The following is a 27,331-nucleotide window of genomic DNA, read 5'->3' on the forward strand; positions in this document are numbered from 1 at the left end:
CAAGAAACTCTCTATTCTATCACCAAGAATGTATTCTATAGCAGGAAACTGGGGGAGGGCACATCGGGACACAGTTGAAAAGCCGGGGAGGAGGAAGGTTCAGAAATGACAAGTTTCTAATGACTAATATCTCGGCAGGAAGTGAAAATCTCAAAAGATGTTATCAACTTTGCAGCAGCTGTCCAAGTTGGGGGGTGGGCAGGGGTTGGAGGTGACCTGGAAGCCCAGCCGGTCCCCTGCCCACCCGCACCTGACAAAATCCTCTCTGTCCAGCCACACTTGCCTCCAATGCCTTCCTCAAACCCCTCCGCCGGCAATGATCACTTCCTCAGCAATCAGTGCCCCCGGGCCCCTCTCTCGTGTCCCTGCCTGAGTCCCACACAGGGAACTGAGATCCTCAGGGTCCCCAGGGCAGATGCTGGAACATGCTCACCTCTGAATCCCCCCAGGGCTCTGCACAGTGTGGCCCACAGCAGATGCCTGCCAGCTGCTGGCTAAATGGAACTGGCTGCGGGGAGGAAGGCTCTGGTGAGAACAGAGGCTTTGGGACCTCCAACTAAACGCACCCTCCCCCATCTACAGTGTAAAGAACACTTTATTTCGAACAGCAATAAATCAGCATGCTGCATAAACCAGGAGCTCGGCTAGACACACTGTGTCTATTACCTCTCATCCTAACTCTGGCAGGCAGTAGCAGGGTTAAGTCCACCAGGTATCTGCTAATGCAAGGTCCATTTGATCAACAGGTATTTTTGATTGCTTGGAATATTGGAGTAAATGAGAGGGCTAAAGAGGTAAATATATGTCACGTGTGTGTTAAGAAGCAAAATAAAGGAACATACGAGGAAGTGACAGAAAACATAGCTCTTACAGACAGGTGGTCAAAGAGGGCCCTCGATGAATCGTCAGCTGAGCAAAATTCGAGTGTAGGGAGGGTGTGAGCCAGGCGGACCGGTGGAACTGGAGAATCCCAGGCAGAGGGAACAGCCAGGGGCAAGGGGTTACAGCCGGAACAGGCTGTGCAGTCCTGCTGAGCACAGAGCCTGGGGTGGCCCAACCGACCTTTGAGGCCATTCCAACAGTCTGGCAGCATCTGCAGTGGTCTCTGCCGTCAGGCTCATTCCGAAGCCTCAGGAGGCGCAAGGAAGTCTCACACAAGTAACTCACTGTGATCCCAGGGGTAGTTTAAGCTTGGGTTCCAGGCACAGATGACTGGTAGTGGTTACCTAGAGTTCTGTGTTGAGAAGGATTCTGAGGCCAGATCTGGGCTTAGAGACAAAGAGGGCCAAGATCGGTCAATGGTGCCTGTCAGAGCCAGGAATGAAGATGTGGTGACACTCCCTTACGGAGCCCAATGGGACAGGCGCTGTAACACGTATGTGGTATACAACATGCCGAGGGGATGTGGGCAAAACACCAGGAACTCTCTTCACTAGTTACAAAGCTACAGACTGAGCTTCCTCTGCTAAACCAGTCTTACTCTTCGAGTCTCCTTCTTGGGCTGTGGGCTCCTGAGGGTGGTGATCTGGGCGGTCTCGCTCCCCAGGGCTCTCCCAGGGCCTGGCACACAGCAGGGCTCAGCCATCATTTGCCAGATGAGCTAATGAAGGGCCACAGGCCCCAGGGTTAGCATGCGCGCGTGTGTGTGTGTGTGTGTGCGCGCGCATGTGGGAGACAGAGAGACAGGCTGTGTGAACAGCCTGAATCTAAAGGACTGGGACAGAAACAATGCCCTTCAATTAGACCAACTGGACCCCTGCTGTGCGAGGCTCCGACCTGAGGACTCCAAAAAAAATCAAATCAGATGAAGCTTATTCTTCCTTTTTTCCTTTAAGTAGGGAAGCTTTTCTTCAGATGTGGGTGAGGTGGGGAAGAGGGGGGTGGGCAGCGGAATCAAAGAGCGTTTTCGGGGAAGGAGGGAAGGGCAGGCGCACAGACCCGCCCCGGCACCTGCTCACGAGGCAGACCAGCTGCTCTGGCTTCCCCGCAGGGCCGGCCGAGAGCCCACACTTCAGGCAAATAAAAGCACCCTCACCAGCTGTTCCCATGCCCAAGCCAAGCAGGATGGCAGTCTGTGCCAGCCCTGCCTCGGCAGCAAGTGGACTCTTCCAGCCCAAGCCACGAGATGAGGGGAGACTCAACCCTGTCCATGCCCGGAGCACCTTCCCTGTGCGAGGCTCCTCAGGACGAGTGGGGGGCAAATGTTTCCTTCTGATCTGACCCTTTCCAGCAGGCATGCATCTTCTTGCGTTCAATGGGGCAAGTGCCGTAACTGTGCCCATTTTACAGAGGAATAAACTGAGATACAGACAGTAAGGATGTGCCCTGGGGTCACATGACTAGAAGTGGCGAGGCTGGGGCTGGAAACGTAGACCTTCCAGCCCCGCGAGTTCACAGGAGAAGAGGCTTGAACCCAGTCAGCCAACAGCCAGCAGCCCAAATGTATCTGCGGAGGAGACCTGAGGAGCTGGGAGGTGCAGAGGACCCTTTAGGCTGTGGCAGCCAGGAAAGGCCACACTTGTCAATCCTGCTGCTGCCCCCAGGACAGGGTGACGATCATAGGTCAGGCTTCTCTCCTGTGAGCTCAGAGCCTCCTGAAACACCCAGGTGCTCCTCGCAGGGCATATGCATGTCTGGCTGGTGGTGGGGGCGCTGTCTGCTCCTGCTCCCTGACCTTGGTCGCCATCTTCTGTGCTTTGCACACTCATGACTGCCTCGATTTTATATCCACTCATGTGTTCATTCACTCACCCAACAAGTGTTTACTGAGCCCCCGTCCCCTCAAGGCATGTGCTAGGAGCCAGGGCGTGATGGTGAATGGAAACAGATAGGACCCCTGCCCCCCAGGAACCACAGTCAAGGTAGCAAGGGGCTTTTATCCACTGTCGTCTCTGGAGAGCCCACAGGTGGGAACACAGCCCCGGTGGGGCACAGGGAGGCTCTAAACAAACATTTCCTGCATGAACGCAGAGGTGAGAAGGAATGCCAGGAAGCCTGCAGCTGGGCATCCTGAGACCCACCTGGCAGCAGAGGCAGAGAGCAGAGATGCAGAAGAGTGGCTGGTGCTGTCTGTGGGGAGGCCCAGGAGTCCCCTGGATGGTGCCCTCCCATGGGGGCCGTGCACCCCCAGGTAAGCCCAGTGTTGGCTCAGCCCCCAGCTGGCTGCCCACGACACCCAGGCCTGCCGAGGTAGGAAAGGATGTCTGTCCCTCAGTCACACTGCCAAGCCCCTGAGGTTAATATCCCAAAGTGACTGCCACAGCCCCGGCCACCCAGACCTGGGAAAGTGGGGCTGGCCCCAGGACATCGTGAAGAACTGCTCCGGGTGGGCAGACCAGCCACTCCACACCCACCCGAGCAAAGCTGCCTGCCCGCCCCGCACCCCCACCCCCCCCACTGCCACAAAGTGGCTCTCACCCTGTGTCCACTGAGACACTGGTCTTGAAGAAAGGAGAAAAAACAAAGAGAAACAGAAACCATGAAAAAGCACCCCCACCTGAACAAACAAGCTCATCCCACCTCAGACTGTCTGCCCTGAGCTTTTCTCAGGAGGAGGGGGTGGCAGTGGCCACTGAGGGCTGGCAGCATCAGTTGCCAGGGACAGGGCATGGGTGTCACGCGAGCCCTTCAACCCATTCCTGTGTGGCAGGCTGAGACATGAGCTTACTCTTCCACAGCGGAGCTCCCAGCCTGAGGCCTGCTGTGAAGATGACAGTTCACGCGCATGAGAGCCGGAGCGATGGTGCTGAACGGCTGACGATCTATGCCACTTAGCTCTGAGGTCGGCAGGCGTGGTTATTCACTCCCTGAACCAGCAAGCAAGTGGAGTTCAGGGGGTTAAGGGATGCACCCCGGCCACCCGAGCATGGGATGCATCATGGGACTCGTCGTCAGTTCTTGAGAGTCCAGATCTCTTGCTAAATGCAGATGGTCCCCCCCGGTGCCACTTCAAGGTTCTGACTTTTTTAACCCACAGGATTCACAGTATAATCATTATGTACCCAGAAGTGCTAAGAACCATGGTGGGGAGGGTTACAAGATGCACCCCTGAGAATTATGTTCATCTGTGAGTAACAAAGACCTTAAAAATTGTGACTTACACAAGATTGAAGTTTCTCAGGAGACAGGCAGCCCAAAGCTGCTATACGAGCCCCCCAGTGCCGGGTGTCAGGGACCAGTCTCTGTCTGGTTGCCCCTCTGTGGGGACTGGACCTCCAGCCATTACCCTGCAGTGCGTGCAGCAGGAAGGAGGAAGGGGGAAGGGAGGCGTGTTGCCTCCTCCTTCTAGGAAGGCTTCCCAGGAGCACACGACGCTGCTCCATACATGCCATGCAGCCACATGGCACTGCCTAGCTGAGGGGAGACTGGGGGTTCTTTAAGTAAGGAAGAAGAGGAGAGTGGGTGCAGAATTGGGCAGAAATCTGCCACATTAGAGGAGATAAAACATGACCTCTGGCCCTGTGGAGATTACTAGCTCATTAAAAGACACACGCACATGTGGAAATGATTAGTGGGTGAGGCCATCTATAACAAGGCACTAATTGTGTGACACAGATAGGAAACAGTAGTTGAGGAAGTGCAAAGCCACAAGCTGGCAGAGGTCACTACAGCCAGCAGGCATCCTGAAGTGGGGAGGCCTGAGCTGGAGGGACAGGGGGTGACAAGAGAAGCAGGGGAAAGAGTAACTGGAAAAGCAGACTCCACCCCCTCCCCCAGTGAACGCCAGGCCATCACAGCCTCAGCTAAACCAGCTTGGGGCCCGGGGAGCGCTGGGCCTGACATGCACGGAACTGGGTTAATTGTTCATGGCAGTCCTTGGCTCGGGACACTCATCTTTGGTTTGCACATGGCCCACTTCCACTTAGTCACTTTTCACAATGTAATAACCACCTGCACACCCACCAGCTGAAACAAAGGCTAGGGCCTTGACAATAACCTACAGCCAACCAGATGGCGCCCCCAGCACACCGCCACCTCCTCCCACCCAAGACACCAAAAACGGAATGAGAAGTACACATTCCCATGCTCTTTTTTACGCAGTTTGATTGCACCTGTAAATTTTCCTAGAGAGTACAGTCATTGTAGTTGCTTTTAACTTTATTTTTAAAAGGCATAGTGCTGTAAGTCATCGTTGGGAACATGCTATTTTTACTAATATTTATGATATTGCCAGAATCCACCTACATCACTGAAGTTATGCTGTAGTTAATGTGTTTGGACAGCTGTATAATATTCCATTGTGTGATCGTGTCTTCGTGTATTCATCCCTTCTCCCACTGATGGGCATCTGGGCGGCTTCCAGGTTTCTGTTATTGTGTGCAGAAGGGCTGTGAAGTCCCAGGCATCCATGTGCAGAAGTTACTCCGGGATACCCTTAGGAGAGAAATCAGCTGGGCCACAGTACGGTGTGTGGATGTGGAACTTTAGGCTTTACTGCCGGAGAGTTTTTCCAAAGTGAGCACAGCAATTTGCATTCCCACCAGCAGCTGATGAAAAGCAGAACAGCAAAAACTTGCGACACACTGGAGGCCCACGAGAGTTCTGATCCCTTCTCCGACCCCTCATGTTACTGGTCCCTTGACAGGGAGCAAACAGACGCACTATGACCCAGCATCACAAACTAATGTGTGGAAGGGCTGGGTCTTATCCCCGAGCCAACCTGACTCAAACCCCAATCTCCTGGCACCAACGCCTCCCATGCCTCAGGGCAAGAAGCCACAGGGGGAGGCAGCTCTGAGAGGCAGAGGATGAGGTTGCAGTCAGAGGATCACATCAAGATGGACACCTCCAGAGGGTCAAGTTCACGGTCAAGGGCTGAAATGCAGACACTCCCAGACCAGTGTGTACAGGATGTGGCCTTGGCCACCCGGGGCAGCTAGGAACTGGGCCCACACATGTGCTGTTGCAAGGTCTTCTACTCCAGTGTTTCTCACTCCATGTTTACTGCCTGATTCACGTGCCTCCAGGGGATCACACGAGCAGAAGTGGGACGCTGACGGTGCCTCCTGGGGGAGGAACTCCGGCCTCGGGCTCGCCTCCTTCCACTCCGCCCCAGCACCCATTCTCCTTGCTAGCTGTCAGTGCCACTCCCAGAAGAGCCCACAGTGATGGCCTTCCATGGCCAGGCCTGGCAGCCACACCCCATGCCCGGGCCTCCCGCGGGGGTGTCTTGTTCACTGTCCACTTCCACTGGGTTTGTTTGAAGCCAATGCGAAAACTCAAACGCTGTGTCTGCCCGCAAGAAGTTTAGTTACCGGAAAAAGGGTCTATCCTGAAAACAGGATGAGAAGATTTTACTAAAGGAAAAGGTGTTTGGGGGCTGAATACAGGCTCACTACGGGGATATCGAAAGGGGTAAAACTGTTGGGAACTGCGCGAGCCCACCGTGAGAACCAACTCCGCGCTGAAGATCCTTTCTCCTTACAGGGGTGTCTCCCTTGCCAGCTTCCGGAGCAGGGTCCTGAGACAGTCAGGGTCCCTCCCCCACCTCATTCATTTCCTCATATTTGTTTTCCCACATATATGCTCAATCAATATTTGTCTAGTAAAAACAAAACTCACATTACTATTTATGCAAGAGTACAAATAACCTTTGTAAAACTGTTAATAATAGGATTCGGCTATCTTGCGGCGGCTGGACATACTGCAGCTTTTCAGAAAACCTTACATAAAGCACACCAGTGTTCAGCTAGGAGGCGGCAGCAGCAAAGTCCCAAGAACAAAGTGCTGGTGTAGGAGTCAGGCCCGCATCTCTAAATAGGTAAATCAGTTTTTAGAAGAGCGCCAAAAATTACATGCAAGCCAAAAAGTTGTCATTAGAATTCTATACACTTTAAAAACATTTTTATTGTGAAAAGTCTCAAAAGCAAATAAAAGCAGACAGTACAATAAGCCCCTGTATACCCTCCAATTCAACAACAAGCAAGATTGGCTCCATCTATCTTTTTTCCCTTTGCTGTAAAGGGAAAGAATTTTAAAGCAAACTCCAGCATCATGTCATTCCACTTCTCCATCAGAATGTGCCTCTAAAGAATATTGGCATTTTCTTACATAACCACAATTACATGCTCTGAAGTTGTTTTTTTTCCCCCTATGTGCCTCTTAAAATGAAGGCCTCTGTATGTGTTTGGAGGCCAGCCCAGAAGTAGGAGACAGAGGGAAGGGGCGGGGGAGACCATGGAGAGAGAACTGTGTTGGTGGAAGCTGCAGTCCCCAGGGAGCGTTTGTGATTTGCACGCCCCGTATCCTCCCTGTAGTCCTCCCTTCTGTGACTATAACCACTAACCACCAGCCAAGGAGAATGGGAACTTGGAAGGCTGACAACGTGGCCCACCAATCCGGTAAGGGTGTAATAGCATTGCTGGTGGAAAAATTTAAGTAACTCTTCTAAGTGCCAAACTGATGCCCCTTCCTGCAAGAAAAATGGACCACAAACAGGGCTGTGAAGCAGTGTGTGCCCTGGTCCACCCTCTGTTTAACCCACTGAAAGCCACTGGTCCCATTCACAGGAAAGGTTACCTCCATCACTCAGGGGCTCCCAGAGAAGCACCTGTGGGTGGGCAGAACTGAAAGGTGTGGGGCTTTCCCGGTACGGTCTGAGTCTCCTGTCCCCCAGCTTGTCCTCTGAAGGAGACTGTGACCCACCAGACCCCTCACACATGCCCGTGAGGGGGTCAAACTCCAAATCTCAAACAACCTGTGCACAGGGTACTGGGGACACAGATGTGACCAACCAGCCCGCAAACTTGGGGAGGAATTTTTTGGGTTTAGGATGTGATCTTCTCTACATTCTCTATGCCCACGAAAGTTGCATCCTCTTCCTGCTACTGAAGAAAAATGCTTTAAAACTTGACCCAAGAAGAGAGCAGGCAGCAACACTTTCTGCCCCAGGTGGCCCCTGCAGGGGACTGCAGACTGTCTTCCATTCAAGCCGGGCCTTTTGGCCGGGTGTGGTGGTTCATGCCTGTAATCCTAGCACTTTGGGAGGCCAAGTTGGGTGGATCAATTGAAGTCAGGAGTTCGAGACCACCCTGGCCAACTTGGTGAAACCCCGTCTCTACTAAAAATACAAACAATTATCTGGGCATGGTGGTGCGTGCATGTAATTCCAGGTACTTGGGAGGCTGAGGCAGGAGAATCGCTTGAACCCAGGAGGCAGAGGTTGCAGTGAGCCAAGATTGTGCCAGCCAGGGCAACAGAGCAAGACTCTGTCTCAAAAAACAAAAACAACAACAAAAAAACCGGCCCTTTCTTGCGAGACTCAGCTCACTCCTCTCTCCAGTCCGAGCCCACCTCCCTGCCTCCTTCTTGATGCCTTCCACGGTGTATTTTCTGAACAGCCCATTTTATCACGACATCTTGTCTTCATTGTTTCACACTTTGACTCATCCTCTACTAGGATAGGTTCTGTAATGTCAGGGCAGTAGAAAGAGCACTGGGTTGGATCTCAGCAGCCTTAGGTTTAAGTTTCAGACCCGCCATTAAATACAGAGACAAGTCACAATTTCTCTGGGCCCTGGTTTTCTCATCTGTAAGATGAGAGATAGCAAACACTGTGTATGGAGCGCTACTGTCCACCTCCTGCCCCCACAGCAGACATCACTAATTGATGAAGCACTCTTTTCCACAAATCTCAATGCAGAGGCCTCATAATCCTTCTCAACACAGCCCTCTGGGCAGCCACAACCAATCAACTCAAGATTAAACCTATCTGCCACTCCCTGGACCAGGTGGTTTCCAGAGACCCTTTCAACATGGTGGGCCCCATGACACAGCACCTTGGAGATTATGCAAAACATGAGAACACAATCTTTCCCCAGCTTATCTGGACGCTAAATTGGCCTTCTTTGTCAGGAATAACAGACCCTGAAAGGTTCTTCAAAGTCAGGTCCCTAACAAAGCTGTTCCATCTCCAGCTCAGCGTGTTTCCCTTTGTTCTACAGGACATGGGTCCTACAGACACCATCTAGCAGGTGAGGCAGAGATGACCCAGAGAAGAGGGAGAAATACACAACCACCAAAGCTGGGGATGAAATTAAATCTGACCCCAGCCCAAGAAGTAGGTACAGGCATGCATAGATGCTCCCAAGGACTACCTGGCCTCCTACAGAAAATTCAAGGGACGACCTTGTCTGCTTGGATTTTTGGCACAGACTCAAGCGAACACTCCAAACCCAGGCTACGCACCCGCTTTAAAATTCTCTGCTTTATCTCCTGCAATATAAAGACTAGGGCCTCTCAGGGCCCAGGTGTCATCTGATTGTGCCTCTTTAACAACCAGTGTCACAGGCCCCGGAAATCTGAAAAGCCCTGGGCTGTGACCCTCATCCTACTTACCCAGGAGGCTACAAAGCAGGGGCCTGTCAGTCACTATCCCTCCTTCCATCCTCCAACGCTGGGGTTGATCCTGCCTCCCGCAAAGCCTCATCTTAAAGCCAGATCCTATTGAAGGACCCCAGGGCTCCAGTGCACCCGTTCCCAGCACCTTCCAGCCCAGTGCCTTCCTGCATCACTGCAGCCTCCAGCTTTCTTATAGAGCCCTATTCTCCTCACCATCTGTAGACTTGGAGCTGGGGAAGCTGCTTCTCAAAGTTAAGAGAGTCACCCCCTCGAACCCTGGCTTTGCCAGGCCTGGAGTGCCCAGGGCAATCCGTTCCACAGAACGGGTCATCTCCCAAGGAGACTGCCCAAAGCCCAGGCTGGCCATGCTGCTGTGGGGGGGCCCAGCCAGGAATCTCAGGGGGCCATGAACAGAACCCCCAAGAAAGACTGTCGTTGTTTCCACCAAACACCACTACTTTGATCAAGGCCTCCTCCCCAGCACCAAGGAATGAGAAAGCCCCTCCCTCTTTCTGCTTGGGCACTCAGATGTCCGGGAGCCAGGAGGAAGGGGGAGGAGAAAGTGGGGAGCCAGGGACACTCTGCCTCCTCGGAGGTCGCCAGGCACTTATTAAACTGTCTCATCCTTGCTGGCTGAGGATACTCCACGAGGTATCGGTTTACTTTGCAAAACCAGTTCTTGCTGCTTAATAGTGTGGGGACCGGATGAATGGCCAGTTGGAAACCAGACACCCCTGGGAACAGCCCCATTCCTGGGGAAAGCAAGCACTGGGAAAAGACACAAGGACTCCCGCAGGTCACAAACCATTTTATTACCCACATTGTGCTGTGACAGGGAGGGGTCTCCAACGAAGAGGACCTAGCACTGGAAGGTGATAGCCCCAGAAGAGAAGAGGCTTCTTTCTCACCGTGAGGCAGAAACAAATTTATCTGTATGTAAACTTTTCCAGTAATGGGTGATGCTGTGACACCTGCAGAAAGCAGCCTCCCTCTGTTTCTACTATAAAGGCCCATTCTGCAGGCAGTGTGAGGGCACAGCCTTCTGGAGTGCCACACCTGGGTACCACGGCACACTGGTGCATCCTGGGAAGATGTTCCTAGGGCACCACATCTGGGTACCAAGAGGACTGGTGCATCCAATTAGACCGAGGTGCAAAAGCCAATGCGTCAACATCCAAGCCATGAAGATTATCCAAAAACTCTCAGGTGGAGGCTAGGCGTGGTGGCTCACACCTGTAATCCTAGCACTTTGGGAGGCTGAGGTGGGAGGATCGTTTGAGTCTAGGAGTTCGAGACCAGCCTGATCAACATAGCGAGACCCCCATCTCTCTTTTTTTTTTTTTATTTGAAATTTTTATTTTAGGCTGCAAAAACAAAAACAAGCAAACAAACAACAAATAACTTGAAAATAGGCTTGTCAAATGATGTAAATTCATCCTTTCCAGGGAAGCAGAACGTAGACCATCCTGCTTCACTGCTGCTTGCACTCTGCTGGGTTTTGATCCTTCTTTGGGTCATAGTCTGGATCATTTTCCTCATCTCCTCCTTCTTCCCCTTCCTCATCTGCTTCTTCACCTTCTTCATCATAATCATCACCCCATCTCTTAAAAATAATAAACCAAAAATTCTCAGGTGGAAAGACTATGACCTTCACTATTGTGCTGCACACTACGCACTGGCACCGGGAGGAAAGGGTGGCCAGCCTACCCCCAACTGCACACCTGGGACGCCCATCAGCTGCTCTCTCCAACACGTGCGGCTGCTCCATGGTGCAGGGCCAGCTGGGGAACCAGGCTTGTCAATGTGCTGCGAACAAGCCCAGTGTGCCGCTGGACTCCGGATCCTGGAGTCCTCCCCCACTCCCTTCCTGGCCACAGACAGCCCCAAGGGTGGATGAAGCCCACGGGTGATGCCCCAAACCCTGACCCTCAAATCCACAGCACGGGGGTGGTTCTTAGGGCACCATCCACCCAGCGGCAAAGGATACTACAGTTCCCATCCTCGAAAGATGACAAACTTTTTCCTTCCAAAGCACATTCTCCCCATGAAGAAATGCAGTGTGATCCCTCAGATCCCTGGAAGCCTTTTCTAATGAGCCACATGGTGAGACCGGCACTACCAATCCTTTTCTAAGACAGACAAGGTCCACCAGGACACAGCACGCTCAGGTAGTTTTACTTTGAAGTTTGGGTGTGCTGCTCTGCAAGACCCCAAAGCACACGGAGCCCACGTGGAAAGTGCCACCCACCGGCCAGGAGGTTTACCTAAGAAGTCTACCAATGAATGCCAGCCAACCATAGCCAGGGCCCCAACACACCTTTCCATCTCTACCCCAGACCCAGGGTTCTCTCACCCCACAAGTAACTTTAGCACAAGAAACGCCCTCATGGCATGTGCTCCCCACCACCCCCACCCCATCAGGCCTCGATTCTGACAGACAGCAGCACCCTGATGCATATTACGAAGGTGGGAGCCTCCTACAGCCTCAGTGAGAAGGTTCCCAGGAGGAGGAGCTAACACAGTGCCAGATGTCTCGCAGCTTGCCCAGCCCTGGGAGGTGAGGGTTTCCGTGCCCACTTGGCCCACAGAAAACCTGTGTTTGGAGAAGGGCCTCAGGTCACAAGGTGGGCGGCAAGGCCAAACTCAGACACCAAAAGCTGGTTGCCCCTCTTTGGTAGTCCAGGGTGTGCTGAACAGGGGGCTAGATATTCCAGGGTTTTAAAAGCCTACTTTTGACCAGGTGTGGTGGCTCACACCTGTAATCCTAGCACTTTGGGAGGCCAAGGTGGGAGGACTGCTTGAAACTAGAAGTTCCAGACCAGCCTGGGCAACATAGCAAGACCCTGCCTCTTTAAAAAAAAAATTAATTAATTAAAACTAAAAGCCTGCTTTTGTCCTGGGTGGGGCACAGGGCTTGCTGCCTATGACACATCTCCACCTCCTAGGAGAACTGTCCACATGCATTTTTATATCAGAGGCCACACAGTACAGAGAAAAACATTGGGCCAGGAGCAGAAGGGCCTGTATTCCAATTTCAGGTCTGACACTCACTAGCCATGTGTGACCCTGAGCAAGCCAGTTAACATCCCAGGGCCTCATTACCTATCTGTAAAATGGGGACAATACTTCCTGAACCATCTACTTCACACTCTTTATAGATCCTGTGATGACTGAGCTCTTTCTATGGTGAGCCAACAATTTAAAAAGTAGAGCAGGCCCGGCGCGGTGGCTCACGCTTGTAATCCCAGCACTTTGGGGGGCCGAGGTGGGTGGATCACTTGAGAACAGGAGTTCGAGACCAGCCTGGCCAACATGGTGAAACCCTGTCTCTACTAAAAATACAAAAAAAAAAAAAAACCTAGCCAGGCATGGTGGTGGGTGCCTGTAATCCCAGCTACTCACGAGGCTAAGACAGGAGAATCACTCAAACCCAGAAGGCAGAGGTTGCAGTGAGCCAAGATCACACCTTTGCAGTCCAGCCCAGGAAACAAGAGTGAAACTCCATCTCTAAATAAATAAACAAATAAACAGTAGAGCAGACCAATGGTAGAACCGACAGGGCCTGTGCACATCTGCGCATGCCACACACACACCTGCCACGGTGGCCATAGTTCATTCACCACCCCGATGTGCGACCCTGCTCTGGAAGCTGACAGTCTCCATGCTCGGGCCAATCTGTGTGTTTTCTGCTCATGCAGCTTGCATGCCACCTTTTAGACTTTCCACCATGGCCGAGCCCAGTGTTGGACGTGATTGTTCAAATGGGAGGGAAGCCTTGTAGATTCCATCTTAGAGGCCAGCACACTTTCTCCTCACGCCCAGCGCCAAAACAGCCCTGGGCTCTGCATTCACGGGCTATGACCCAGGCTAGCACCACTTTAGGGGCTTGGGACCAACGAAGTCATCTCTGCCAGAGAAGGTAGCCAGGACCCACCACAATGAGGTAGTACTGGGCATCCTCTGTGATGAAATGCAAAAGTGGTGGTAATTTTTAATATTTGTGTACTAAGTGCCCAGTATCATTTTAAGTATTTTAAATATATTAACTTATTTATCCTCAGTCTAATCTAACCTTGTTGTGATTCCCACTTTATGAATGTGGAAAATGAGGCATAAAGATGCAGAGTGACTCCGCCCAAAGTGGAATCAGCTTTTGGCGCAACTGTCCACATCCAAAACGCACAGCCTAACACAAGGACTTGTTCTGGGAAAAGAAAATCAACCACGGGGCTCTAAACACACAATGTTTACGCAAAGATAATTTAACTCCTTTATAGAACTGACAGTCAGTTTCAAGGGGCTGAGCTGTGTTACTGAACCTCTCAGCTCCGTTCCCACAACCACAGAACCTCTACGGGTTGTCATGGAGAGTGCCAACGTCCGGGCCATGGAGGTTTGGCGAATTGGCTCAGATGACGGTTACACTCCGCTGCGTCTTCTTCCAAAGGCCCAGTCAGGCCAAGCTACCTCCGCAGCATGTGTGGCGGGAACCACACACGATATAGACAAAACTGCTCCCAGGAAGGCAATGACAGTTGCCGCCTATAAGAGCTCTCTTTCTGTTGCCCCCAGATTTCCAAAGCCAGATGGAAACTGACAAACCTGAACTCTCTTGCCTGCTGGGTTAGGTCCTGGACAAAGGCACTAGGAGGCAGACTAGACAGGCCTCCTCCCGTCGCTCTGACCACAAGAAGTGCACGGGCCAGCTGTCGCCACTCCAGGGGCTTTCCACAAGGCTTTATGCAGCCGCAGGAAGATTCCTGGCTGATGCCTGACAGGGAAACAAGGAAAGGAGGGAAGGCAGCACCCTGAGAGACAAGAGCCGAGATGCTGATGGCATGGACAAAAACCACTTAATGGCCCATGTTTCTTTCAGTTTTCTTGTTGGCTAAACGAGGAGCAGCTTGGGCAGGATCAGCAGTGCCCAACCCTGGCTGCACATCGGAATCACCTAAGACAACGGCTTTTAAATAATACTGACAGCCAAGCCCACTTGGGCCAGTTAAATCAGAAACCCTCACTCTACAAGGGGTGGGGTCCAGACAATGCATTTTAAGGGCTTCCCATTGGTTCTGCCTTGCGGCTGGGGATTCAGGTCCCTGCAAGCTTGAACATTCCACTACTGAGCGAAGCCACACACCATCAGGACTTGCTCTGAAACCACCCCCCTTAGAGTCACCATTAGCCTAAACACAGAGGAGCAGTTACCACGCCCCAGCGATATCCCCACTGTGCTGCGGCCAGCAAGCGGGAGACGGCCAAGGTGTGAAGGGCCCTAACCAATGTATGACCAGATTTCTATCATCTGTCACACAGAAGTGAGCTCCAGCTCTGCTATTAACTCACCATGTGGCCTCAGCCCACCCCCCGCTCCACCTCCCATGTAAAATGAGGGGACTAGGCCTCGTGGCTCTAGGCTGCCTCGGCCCAGCTTCTCAACGTTCTTGACACTGATGCTACAGCCTCCAGGCCTCAGGTGCTCAAGGCCCAGGCAGGTACCAGGTAGCGCCTGTTCTGGAAACGTCCAGGGCTAAGGTGTCTGCCATAGCAACACTAGATCCCTCTTTTCCTGAGTGACCTGAGCTATAGCATCCTTGAGCAGACGGTGACCATGTCTGCTGCCCAGAGCTTAACTCGGACGCTCACAGTAAGCTCTCAAACTGATGTATAAACAAGAAACACACACAGCGAGCTGTCGGCCACTCGCAAAACAGAGAATGACTTAAAAAGGATCGAAACACTCAAACACGTGACGTTTCAACCAAACACAGACTGAGATCCGCTCTAACTGTGGGCCATGACTCAAGCACACTGGCAGCGAGGGATGTGAACTTCTCCCTTTGGGGCTGGTGGAAAGGACTTCCCTGGGTATTAATAGCCCTCAGCTGTCCCCACGAAAGCCACAGATTCCCTTCCCAGGGAAGGGCCACAGGCTCCGCAGGGAACCCTGAAGCACCTGAATGTGCTGAGGTGGCAGGATGGTGTGTGAGTCTCTGTCTTCTTCAGACCCCATCATTCATGTGACAAAAACAAAAGACAGAAAATAAAGCACCGAGGGTCCTGATTCTGCTCAGCCTGTCAGAATATTAGTCTGCACGCCAGCCCAACATGAGGTTCAAGGGAAACTGAAGTACACAGAGACACTCCTGTCCCCCACCTGAATGAGGAGCCAATTAGTTCATCTGAAGACCTGCCTGGCCCTTATGGCCTCAGCAGCTACTGGTCAAGTGGAGTGGGGGTAGTTTACAAACCAGGGAGGGACAGGTACGGTGAGGAGGGAAAATGGCTCCATCCAGGCTTCCTCCGAGTCCAAACGTTAAAAGAGAAGAGAGGGTCATGGGCCCTGACCTCTGCTCCATCCTCCTCCTGGCCTTCCCGGCTTCCCCAGGGGAAAGTCAACAACTGCTCTTAAAGATGCGATTCCAAGTTCAAAGTCAAGGTCACTGACCCCAAAGGTTTCAAGCAGAAAGGGATGCTTCTGTGTCTGACAGTTTAGTCCTGCTTGATTTAAGCATGAGCTTCTAAAAAGCCTTGCTATCCTAGGACTATCCATCATCAACACGAGTACCTTGGCTGCTGGGGCTTAAGAGGAATTGCTTTGATGTGGAAAAACCCCTATGCTGACTCCAAGTGAAAAAAGGTTTTTGGCCAGGCGTGGTGGCTCACATCTGTAATCCCAGCACTTTGGGAGGCCGAGACAGGAGGATCACTTGAACCCAGGAGTTCGATACTAGCCTGGGCAACACAGAAAGACCCTGGCTCTATTTAAAAAATAAAAAAAAAAAAAAAGAAAAAGAAAGAAAGAAAGAAAAAAAAAGAGGAGAAAAGCTTTTTCTTGGCCGGGCGCCGTGGCTCACGCCTGTAATCCCAGCACTTTGGGAGGCCGAGGCGGGCGGATCACAATGTCAGGAGATGGAGACCATCCTGGCTAACACGGTGAAACCCCGTCTCTACTAAAAATACAAAAAATTAGCTGGGCGTGGTGGCAGGCGCCTGTAGTCCCAGCTCCTCGGGAGGCTGAGGCAGGAGAATGGCGTGAACCTGGGAGGCAGAGCTTGCAGTGAGCCAAGATTGTGCCACTGCACTCCAGCCTGGGCGACAGGGTGAGACTCTGTTTCAAAAAAAAAGAAAAAGAAAAAGGATAAAAAAAAAAAAAAAGAGAAAATATAAGAAATGCTGATGAGTCCTGCTCAACGAGCCATGGTTACTTTGCTCCCTCAGTGGGGCAGCAAGTTGCTACTTTCAAGGCGGGGCTGGGGTTCCAAACCCCTTATGATGACTGTCACACACATTCTTAGTAGATGCCCGATTCTGCTCCTTGACACAGATTTAAGCACGGCATCTGGCACATAGCCATATGTTCCACAGAAACTCTCCATCCGCTTAATTTATGCTTTTGGCATCTCCACCTCGTTATCAGACTGGAGAGGGTGGGGACTCTCCTCACTCAGTGCAACACCGAAAGTATGCCCCGTGCTCTGTGCTAAATGAAGAAAAACCAAGCTGGCATCTCAGAGGCGCTCCTGTTCATTAAAGCCTCCCATCACAGAGAACACTGGGGCGGTGACGCACAGGCTGCCACAGGGCTCTCACCCGTCCAGCCTCTGGGTTTTCTAACTAACTGTTCCAAGTCAGTGTTGTGGGTCACCAGGAGGCAAAGTCCATGGCCAGCCCACTGCACCTTCCCAGTGGCCAGTGGCCATACCAAAGTCGCCTTCCAGGTACACATGCGAAAAGCCAGTGGCTGGTCCCATCCTATTACAGGATTCCCAGAGCCTAAGGGAGTCACAAAGAAAAAAAAACCCAAACAACAGATTCCAAAGCCCAGAGAATGGGGTGGAAGCACCCCACTTCCTTTACCTGGTCTCCCATCACCTATCAGAACCAGAGAGTGCAGAGGACAGGGGTCTCCAGAAAGGAAGAACATGGATTCGGTCCTCAGGCTCACCACTTCCTTGTTTGAAGGTCTTGGGCTCTGGGACAAGGTTCCCAGGGTCCTTGGTTTCTCTGAACTTCTGTCTCCTCATCTTTGAGATGAGAATAAATGCCACCTAGTGAAGGTGAAGACTGAAATGGGAAGGAAGTAAGGATTCTTAGCAGCAGTCCCAACACCCACTGCCTTCAACACCAAGCGCTTAACACAATGGCAGCCACAAACCAGAATGTTCTAGAAGCCTGAGAAGCTTGCCCATTCACTGGCACCTGTGTGTTGAGCCTCATGCTGGACCCAGGGAATGCAGAACACAGTTCTTTTAATTTACCATCATCCTCACGGTACAAACTCTCTTCCTGCTAAAAACAAAACAAAACAAAACAACAACAACAACAAAAAACCCACTGGGTGCCCGTTTTTAATTGTGGTAAAATATGCATAACCTAAAAAAGAGCTTAAAATGGTTAAGTTTTAAGTGTACAGTTCAGCGGCATTAAATACATTTATGCTGTTGTGCAACCATCCCCACCATCCATTTCTAGAACTCTTTTCATCTTGCAGAACTGAAATTCTGTACCCCTTACACAAATAACTCTCTGTGTTGCTTGCTTTTTAAAAGTCAGAAGTAGGCTGGGCACAGTGACTCACACCTGTAATCCCAGCACTTTGGGAGGCCGAGGCGGGCAGATCACTCGAGGTCAGGAGTTCGAGACCAGCCTGGCCAACATGGTGAAACCCCGTCTCTACCAAAAATACAAAAATTATCCAGGCGTGGTGGCGTGTGCCTGTAATCCCAGCTACTCGGGAGGCTGAGGCAGGAGAATCGCTTGATCCCAGGGGGCTGAGGCTGCAGTGAGCTGAGATCATGCCACTGTACTCCAGCCTGGGTGACAGAGCAAGACTGTCTCAAAAAGAAAAAGAAAAAAGAGGCAGCTTCCTAAAAGACCAGAAGTTACATGTTCCTGAGTGTACTATATTCCTTTTTCTTGTTTTTAAAATTTTTACTCTACTCTGGAGCTGAAAGTCCGCTTTCCAGCTACTTTCTTTTTTTTTGGAGACGGAGTCTTGCTCTGTCGCCCAGGCTGGAGTGCAGTGACGCAATCCAGCTACTTTCTAAACTCTTTCCAACTAAATCTGAACATACACTTGGATCTCAAAGTTGCCTCATGAGTTCACTCCCAGGCTCCATTTGGCTGTTCCTGACTCTCTAGTGCCTCTGGGGCCTCCAGGGTAGCAGCTCCCAGGGCCACCATGACAGCTGCTCCCACTGACCCTGTTCCCACGAACACGGCCACCTCCAGTGGTTCCAGCTCTCCCTTCCTGAACCTGTACCTAGGAGGAGTTCAAACAGACCCAGAACTTAACATGCTCTATAAACTCTGGCTTCAGATCACCCTTTCCTACCACATGCCACCCCCAACCCTGCCAAAACAAAACAAAAGCAACAACAAAAATCCCTATCCAGGAAACCTAGTGGTGGGAGTCGGTGGACATGGAGCTCCGAGGGGCTGGCTTCAACCACCCAGAGCAGGGAAGGACACCTTAATTAGGGCTAGAGGAGGAGAACCTTTTCAAGGGGAAAGAGAAAGGAGAGAGGCTTCAGCTGGTCACATTTCCAATTCCTTTCTGTTCAAAAGGAATGAGATCAAAAGGCTTGTCAAAGTGGCTTTGCCTTTAGAAATCAATTTACCTCATCTTTTAAACCCAGAGCCGATAATGACCCAGGGTTTCCATACCAGCGATGCATAAAAGAAGGAACATTTTAAAGCCCAGCCCAGCCCGAAGACCTGGCCCTTTGGAGTTCTTGAAGGCAGCACCAGGGACCCCAGCAAGGGCGGCCCCTCACTGCAACCCCTCACTGAGCCCCCTCACTCTCACCGCGCCCCTCACTCTCACTGCACCCCTCACTCTCACTGAGCCCCCTCACTGCGCTTCCTGGGAGAGGCAGAGGCTGCCGGAGTCCCCGCCCTGAGTGAGTCTGCAATGTGGGGTGGGACACAGAGAAAACAAGTCAGGGCCAGGGGTGTGATGACGGCGATAATGATGTTAAATTCCAGAGAGTCCTCAAGGCCTCACATAGCGAAAAAGGAAAGGTGCTGGGGCAGGAGAAACTGCAAAGACAGGACGTGTGAGGGAGAGGGAGAGACAGTACCGGAGTCCGCTCCCGGAAACGGCCCATGGGCACTGGGCACTGGGCTGGGCATTTCCCAGGCACCAATCGCTCACTGGCTCTCTCAGAATCGCTGCAACCCAGGGAGGGGAGTGCAGTCATCACCCCCATCTGACAAAAGAGGAACAGGCTAGGAGGGGTTGGGCCGCTTGCCCCAGGTCACACCAGTGTCAGGGCGGCCCTGGAGGACAAGAGGAGCTGCCCAGGGAGAGGCTGAGCTGGGAGATGACAGGTCCAGGTGCCAGCTATTCTGTCCGCAAGTAGGATGGGAGCCCCCCCACCCCCTAACCCCCCAGCCCTGCAGGCAGAGGGGCAGATGAGGCAGAGGCAACCTGAGGGAATTCTACCTCCCGAAGGAAGAAACAAGGATAAGGTAGGAGAAGGGGTACAGACAGAAGCGCCTTCCCAGACGGCCCACACCTCAGCCCCCATCTGGCTACCTCTGAAGGTCTGGACAACCTGTTTTGGATTAACTGCCCCAGGTGGTTATCAAAATAGCCCAGAGTTCTCAGAAACCACCAATGCTTCCTTCTTCTGGCATCTAAGCTTGGGATACTCGCCTCTGCAACTTAGTCCATTTCCATCTGAAATATTCAACTTCCCAGCCTGTCCAACATGGTGAAACCCCATCTCTACTAAAAAATACAAAATTAGCGGGGCATGGTGGCCCATGCCTGTAATCCCAGTTACTCAGGAGGCTGAGGCAGGAGAATTGCTTGAACCTGGGAGACGGAGGTTGCAGTGAGCCGAGATCGCGCCACTGCACTCCAGCCTGGGCGACAGAGCGAGACTCCGTCTCAAAAAAAAGAAAAGAAAAGAAATCAACTTCATGAGCTCTACTCCGTAAAATCTGAATGCCACAAATTCTCACCCTAAAAACAGGGTGCTAGAAGACCAATTGAGCACAAAAAGTGCCAGCTGCTCCGGAGTTTCTGTCCTTTAAGTAGCCACAATTCCACACTTTAAAGGCACGTAAATCTGACTTGCTGGGCAGAAGGTGAGCCTGTCTGGTTACTAAGGTTTGGAAAGGAGGCAAAAATTTTAGTCTTAAAATTTTAAAGTCATTCAGCCTAAACCTTAGAACGCTCAGGGGAGCCAAGCTGGCTAGACAAAGTTGAAAACAATCAATTTAATTTCCACCCCCCAGGGACTGAGCCTCCCAGTACCTGACATATGGCATTTCCATCAACAAAGCAAACACCACATGAAAAGCCTACAGGTCTGCGTGAAAACAGTAGGGGAGCCCTAAGCTCCAGCCCAGCCCCCTCACTGCATTGCACCTCCATACCGGTTTACCCCTGTTTACCCTCTAAACAGTCAGGGCCTGGGTCCCTGCCATGTGTCAGGGACACAGAGGAACAAGGCAGGCCCCATCCTCTAATTACTCAACAGTCTAGAAAGGGCAGCAGGTCGGGGGCACTTTGCAGGGTCATTTTAACCTAGAGACAGGATTCCCGGCCCAGGCCTGGTGTGACACCGTGCTCCCTGATTGTAATGACTTATTCTCTGAATTATTTACTCCACTGAATGGTGGCCTCTGTCGTTATGTATCTTGTCATTAACACATGCTGACTGACGGCAGACACATTTCCATGCTGGTGTGGTGACAGACAAACAGAAAGATTCAGTGCCTGCTTTTAAGGAATTCTATTGCTGGTGAGGGATAAAATCATGAGGCTTCCTTTGATGAGATAATATGTGTAAGTCACTCAGCTTAAAATAAAACGATCATACAGGAGAAAAACGTGCAGGGCTAGAGACAGGCACACGTGCACACGCGTAAGATTAATCCAAATGAATCAGAGCGCATTACTCCGGGAGGGGTCCTTGGATAATCCGCTCAGTAACAGATGAACACAGAGTGGCCAGGGGAGGGGCCTTGGGTGGGGGGCCTGCCTGCCACCCCTCTGCCAGACGGGTGGGCATCCTCCCCTCCCACCCACATGTCCCCTGAGTACAAGGCCTTTGTAGAACCCCTCCTACAACCCTCCCAGGCTGGCACTATTAATATCTCCACTTTTCAAATAAGAAAGACTCTCAGAGATGAAGTAACTTACCCAAGGCCACAAATCTGAGGGGTACGCTCAAAGGAACCCACCATTCGACCTTGTGCCTCTGCAGATGGTGAGGCTCTTGGTTGTTTTTCCATTTCTATTTGGATTTGTGTCTCCTGCCTCCCAAGACCCCTATCTGCAAGTAACTGCCCCCTCCGCCTGCAGAATACAGGTGAACAAGTACGTCCCCTGCAGAGTCAGCCTGGGACCCAGAGCTGTCGCTATTATTATTCACTGATTAAAGAAACGTCTTGTGATCTCATTTGAGCCTCGCAACCACCTATAAGGTAATTTTTACCCCTGCTCTACAGGTGAGGTTGGACGATGCACCCTAAGTCACACTGCTGGGAACAGTGAACACAAGCTTCTGGACCAGGGAAAGTGTTCAGGGACCCAAGCTGACACAGTGGCAGAGCTCTCATCATTCCTGCCTTCCCACCTCCCATTCCACCTTGTTCTCTGGCTTCACTTTTCCGGCCTTCGGGTAACCAAAGAAGTCACCCCACAGAGCTGGCTCACCCACTTCCACCAGGCAGTGGCTAACCTTATCCCCCAGCCGAGAAGGCAAACCTGCCTGCTCCCTCCCCAGGCCACCAGCCCCCAGGCCAGGATTGCCCAGCTGCAGCTAAGGAAAGCAACCAGAGGCTTCTCCCTAGAGCTGCAGTGTGCCCCATCTCTTCCCCTACAGAACACCCCTACATGTAGAATTACCACCCCTCAACCCTTAGCCTCCCCGAAACCCAATCCCAAACCAATAGAACCCTCCCAGTGGAACGTGGCAGCCTTGACTCTTTATCTGAAATCTCTGCCTCCCCCCTAAATACCACCAACTCAGAACTGGGGGTACAGAGTGCGGCCCCTTCAACTTTTACAGTACTGGCTGAAACCACCAATTTAAGACCAGCACTTCCCCATCCTCCTTCCCTCGACATTCCTCTCATTACTAGAAAAATAAGACGACAATTATATCGCGACAATTACATCTCGAAGGATCAAGGGGCCCTGGATGCCAAGGCGAAGCAGCAGAGAATCTCTGCCGTTCCCAAAAGAAGAGCTGAATAACAAAAACTGTTACGAGCCCTGGAGGGGAGCCACGCAGCCGGCTTCATGGAGAGGCAGAGCCTGCCTGGGCAAGTTCTTCTTCAGAAACTCCTTTTGACAAACCAGTGAGAACATCAAACATGCTGATCCTGGCATTTAACACCAAACCCAAGGCAAAGGAGAAACCTCTGTTTTTTCTTTTTAACGACTTGAGAAATCCATTTCTCTCCTTTCTGTCACAAAAGGAACTGGTTCCTCCTGCCACTTCCTCCCACTTTGGCGTTTAGGGTATGTCCATAAAGTGAGCTGTGTTTCCAACCTTCATTCACGCCCGCATCACTCGATTCCCACAACACTCATCACCCACAAGTGCAGCTTTCAATCGGAGCTGAACGAGAGCTAACTAAGAATGAGCCCGACAAGCACCGGGAACACCAAGCACAGCTCACTCGCGGCTTCTGCAAGCTTAACATTCATCGTTTCAGCCATAATTTTTCCGGAAGCACAAATTCAGACCCCTTGCCCTCCGATCAGGGGATCACTCAGCTTCCACTCCCAGAAGCTTTGTTGCTTACTTTGTGCTCCCCAAGATGGGCTCATAAACACACATCTCTGTAAATAAATGGCCATGAATTAAGAAACAACTTCAGGAGTTCGAGACCAGCCTGGGCAACACAGGGAGACTCTGTCTCTACAAAAAATCAGAAACATAAATTAGCCAGAAGTGGTGGTGCATGCTGGTAGTCCCAGCTACTCGGGGGGCTGAGGCAGGAGGATTGCTTGAGCCTGGCAGGTCAAGGTCGAGGCTGCAGTAAGCTGTGATCGCACCACTGCACTCCAGCCTGGGCTACACAGAGCAAGACCCTGTCACCAAAAAAAAAAAAAAAAAAAGAAAGAAAGAAAAAAACTTGAGCAAACGGTGAAAAAATCAATACTTGACATGGTAAGATAACCTGTATCAGAAACATGATTCTGGAACAAACACCAATAGGGGAGGGAGAGGGGCCTGGGGGAAGTCCCGATGTGTCAATGTCCAGAGGTGGGCAGGTCTCCAAGCAGACCCTGTGAGGCTGCACGTTCTGAGCATCTGGGCTCGGTGCTGTGCCCAACAGGCCCAGGCAAGGGGACAGCCACAGGGGCCTGGGTGGCATCCCCAACACCAAGAGTGAAAGCAAGACTCCTGAGCCAAACCTCCTTCCCGCAAAGGCTGAGGAAAGGATGGCCGCTCCTGGAACAGAAGAAAAGCCCCAGCAAATCAAGGTCTTGACTCAAGTCCTAGGGAAGGAAGCCTCAGAGAACAGAAAGACTGTGTACACACACACACTCACATACACTCTCACAAACAAACACTCACACACTCTCACACTCATACTCAAACACACACACACACATTCTCTCCATCTCCTTGCCCTGGCTGGACTCCAACTCTGCTAATTACATCAAACCCACCTTTCGCCCTCTGCAACCCCTGCAATTAACCCTGAATCTCTGCTTCCTGCCGCTCTGGGGTGAGGGGTGAAGTCTGAGGCCAGCTGCTCCCTGTTCCACCCTCCGCCCAACCCCGGAAGTTTCAGAGGTGCCTGAAGCAACCCGGTCCCTTCCTCTGGGCTCCAGGCTGGTGTGAAGCTGGGTTATCACGGGAGCCCACACTCCCAGCTGGGGGGCACACCACACGCAGCACCCCCACCCCACTGCGGGTGCAGATCCTGACTGGCCCTGCCAGCCTTTACAGGACAGCAGGTCCACCTGCAGCAAGTTACCTCCCTACATGATTCTAGAAAGCCTGGCTTTTAGAAAGAAGCTTCTCCAAGCAGCTGACGATGAAGAAAACTTGCAGCTTTCTGGGGCTGTTTCCTGATCTTGCTCCATGAGCCTTGGTTTCCTAATCTATAGAATGGAGACGGTAATTTCTTCTTTATAATACCGAAGTAACAGTGAAAAATGACGAGGCTCTAAAGCCCCCAGCACGGGCACTCAGTAAAGGTTAAGCTCCCTCCCATTCATCTCTCAGCCTTTTGATTTGGGCACAGATCTGAGTCCCACAGTTCCTTGCTGCTATCTGATATGCCTGGACAGCATTTCTTCTGACAACAAAAAGGAGAGAAAAGAAAGGAAAACAAGTCCAACTGGCACTCTAACAGCTTACAGAAACCAAACCTGCCTCCCAAGAGGTTTGGGCGTTCAGCACACCACCAGGTCCTCAGCCCATTTGCTCCACCCCTGGCCAACAGTTGAACCACTGAGCTTGTAACACTAACACTGGCTGGCATGGTGGCTCACGCCTGTAACCCCAACACCTTGGGAGGCCAAGGCAGGAGGATCGCTTGAGCCCAGGAGTTTGAGTAGCCTGGCCAACACAGTGAGACCCCATCTCTACAAAAAAATACAAAAATAATTAGCTGGGCATGGTGGTGCGCACCTGTAGTCCCAGCTACTTGGTAGATTGAGGCTGGAGGATTGCTTGAGCCCAGGAGTTTGAGGTTACAATGAGCTACGATCGTGCCACTGCACTCCAGCATGGGTGACAGAGTGAGACCCTGTCTCAAAAATAAATAAATAAAAAGGTAAAATAAATAATTGAAAGAAATACAACCAGCAGGAGCCAGCAGGACAGGGAGCACCACAGGCTGGGAGTGCAGGCCTTTTGTTAAGTGTGGAAAAGGGGATTCTAGTGGCCCTGAGAGCTGCAGCCCTCTTGTCTGGCTGATCAGGAAGCTACCGCCAGCAGCCTGCAGCCCTGGGGGTGCACAGGTCTGCTGCAGAGCATGGCTTTCCTCGGCCCAGACGGCTGTTCCTGCTCCTCTAGGGTGCTTGCTCCAGGTGGGCACTGAGCCGCCCACAGCTGAGTGGTCTCCTGGGCCTCGGGCAGCCCTCTGTGCTGGTGCCCTCTCTCCTCAGGGGTTCTCCTCTCTGCGGACCACTCTCCCTCTGGTCCTCCCACTTGGGGGACTCCTCACTGTCATCTTGGGGAGTCCCATGTGCTCTGCCCAGCCCTAACCCTGGGGCCTGCTCCCACCTCCTTAGCCGTGGGCAGTTCTCATTCTCCATGCCTGCTTGTGACTCTTGAGCCAACCTCCCCATGGCTCCCATCTGCATTCCCAGCCAGGAACGCTCAGATCCACCTGATCAACACCAGTGACACCAAGCTGGCTTGCTCCCCACTAAGCCCACTTCTCCTCACCCAGAGCCCCAGGCCCACCCAGAGAACAGCACCAACGTCCCACCCCCAAGTCACACCAGGAACCCAGGGACCCCTCTCCCCTGGATTCCCACATCTGGGCTGGATCCCCATAGAGTCTCCTAGAGCTCGTCCTTCTCTCTGCTGCCGTGGCCTCAGTCCAGGGCCCTGCGACCTGCCAACCCCTCCCAACACCTGTGCATTCTCCAAATGGGAGCAGGAGTTTTCTTTCCTAAGCTCTCTCTTTTAGAAGTTCAGGTTCCTAGGCCAGGCTCAGTGGCTCACGCCTGTAATCCCAGCACTTTGGGAGGCCGAGGCAGGTGGATCATCTGAGGTCAGGAGTTCAAGACCAGCCTGGCCAACACGGTGAAACCCCGTCTCTACTAAAAATACAAAAAATGTGCCAGGCATGATGGCAGGTGCCTGTAATCCCAGCTACTCAGGAGGCTGAGGCAGGAGAATCATGTGAACCCAGGAGGCAGAGGTTGCAGCGAGGCGAGATCGCGCCACTGCACTCCAGCCCGGGCGACAGAGTGAGACTCCCTCTCAAAAAAAAAAAAAAAAGAAGAAGAAGAAGAAGTAGTTGTTCAGATCCCTAAGCACCTAAGCACAGCCTGGAGCCTCACCCCCATACCCCCAAGAGACGCCCCAACCTTCAGGCTGCTTTATGTCTCCAAAGCTCTGCAGGTGCCGCTCTTCCCCAGAGGACACCCCTTCCCTGCCAGTCAACCCCACCAGCCGCAGGCAGACATTTCCCCCGAGAAAGCTCTCCAGGATCCCTGCTCCCCGGGCCTGTGTCTGGCCATATCCCATGTCCTGCGTACACAGGTGTTATTGCAGCTGATTTACCTGGCCACTCTCCCACCCCACAAAACGTGAGCATCTCGGGCATGGAGAGGACAAGAAAGAGAAACAGAAAGAGGAAGAGCCGGTAACCTGGCAAGTCCCACCCACCTGGGGGCCACCAGAGCTTCCACATCCTGCATTTCCTTCTTCTATTATACAAGCTCTAGCTAGGGAATGGGGATCGGGAGGAGGACGGGGGACCCCTCGCAGACCATTGCCCTCCTCAGGCACATCTCCCAGCAGTCTGGAGGGTTCGCTCTTGAATTCTGAACGGACTGCAAACCTTCACATGGAAGCTGACTGTGACCTCCGGATGGTTGGGTCCACAAAAGCTCCCGCTGCCGACATGGGGACAGAGCCCAGGCCAGAGCTGGACTCCCCGCCACAGCCAGGCCCTGCCCCTAATGGCTGCCTTGTTCTCTAACCCCACTACGATTCCCTCAGGCAGTCCTGCTGGAGAGATCCCCAAAAGGCACTTAAGATCCTCCAACACAAACGAAGTCCACCCAGACATTGCAAACACAACCTCAGGACCTCGCCGCCTGGCATGGACTCGAGAATCTTCAGCATGCAATAGCAATTTGTCAAAATAGCTGCATTTTAACCAACACAATCACAAAGGGTGAAGAACACAAATGGGTAACTGACCAAAGAAAAAGGAAAAAACCTATAAATAAGGCTATTTTGGCAGTAAGTAGCAAAAATTCTCAAAGTATTCATGTCCTTTGACCTAGGAACTCCCTGCTAAGGAAATAAGAACATTTGTTGAA

The 27,331-nt window shown here is 52.1% G+C and overlaps 1 protein-coding gene and 1 long non-coding RNA gene across 8 annotated transcripts in view; both read right to left on the minus strand.

The window, feature by feature from the left end:
* Nucleotides 1-27,331, minus strand: part of CCDC88C (coiled-coil domain containing 88C) — a 146,721-nt gene that overhangs the window by 102,295 nt on the left and 17,095 nt on the right. The gene's annotated exons all lie outside the window — the stretch shown is intronic.
* On the minus strand, nt 10,810-26,611 carry LOC134808314 (uncharacterized). The gene is made up of 3 exons (XR_010151006.1): nt 26,565-26,611; nt 11,061-11,145; nt 10,810-10,942 (listed from the first exon to the last, which is right to left on the minus strand). It is a non-coding gene; the product is annotated as an uncharacterized LOC134808314 (long non-coding RNA).

This window comes from Pan troglodytes, chromosome 15, assembly GCF_028858775.2.
Source record: "Pan troglodytes isolate AG18354 chromosome 15, NHGRI_mPanTro3-v2.0_pri, whole genome shotgun sequence".
Lineage (NCBI taxonomy): Eukaryota > Metazoa > Chordata > Mammalia > Primates > Hominidae > Pan > Pan troglodytes.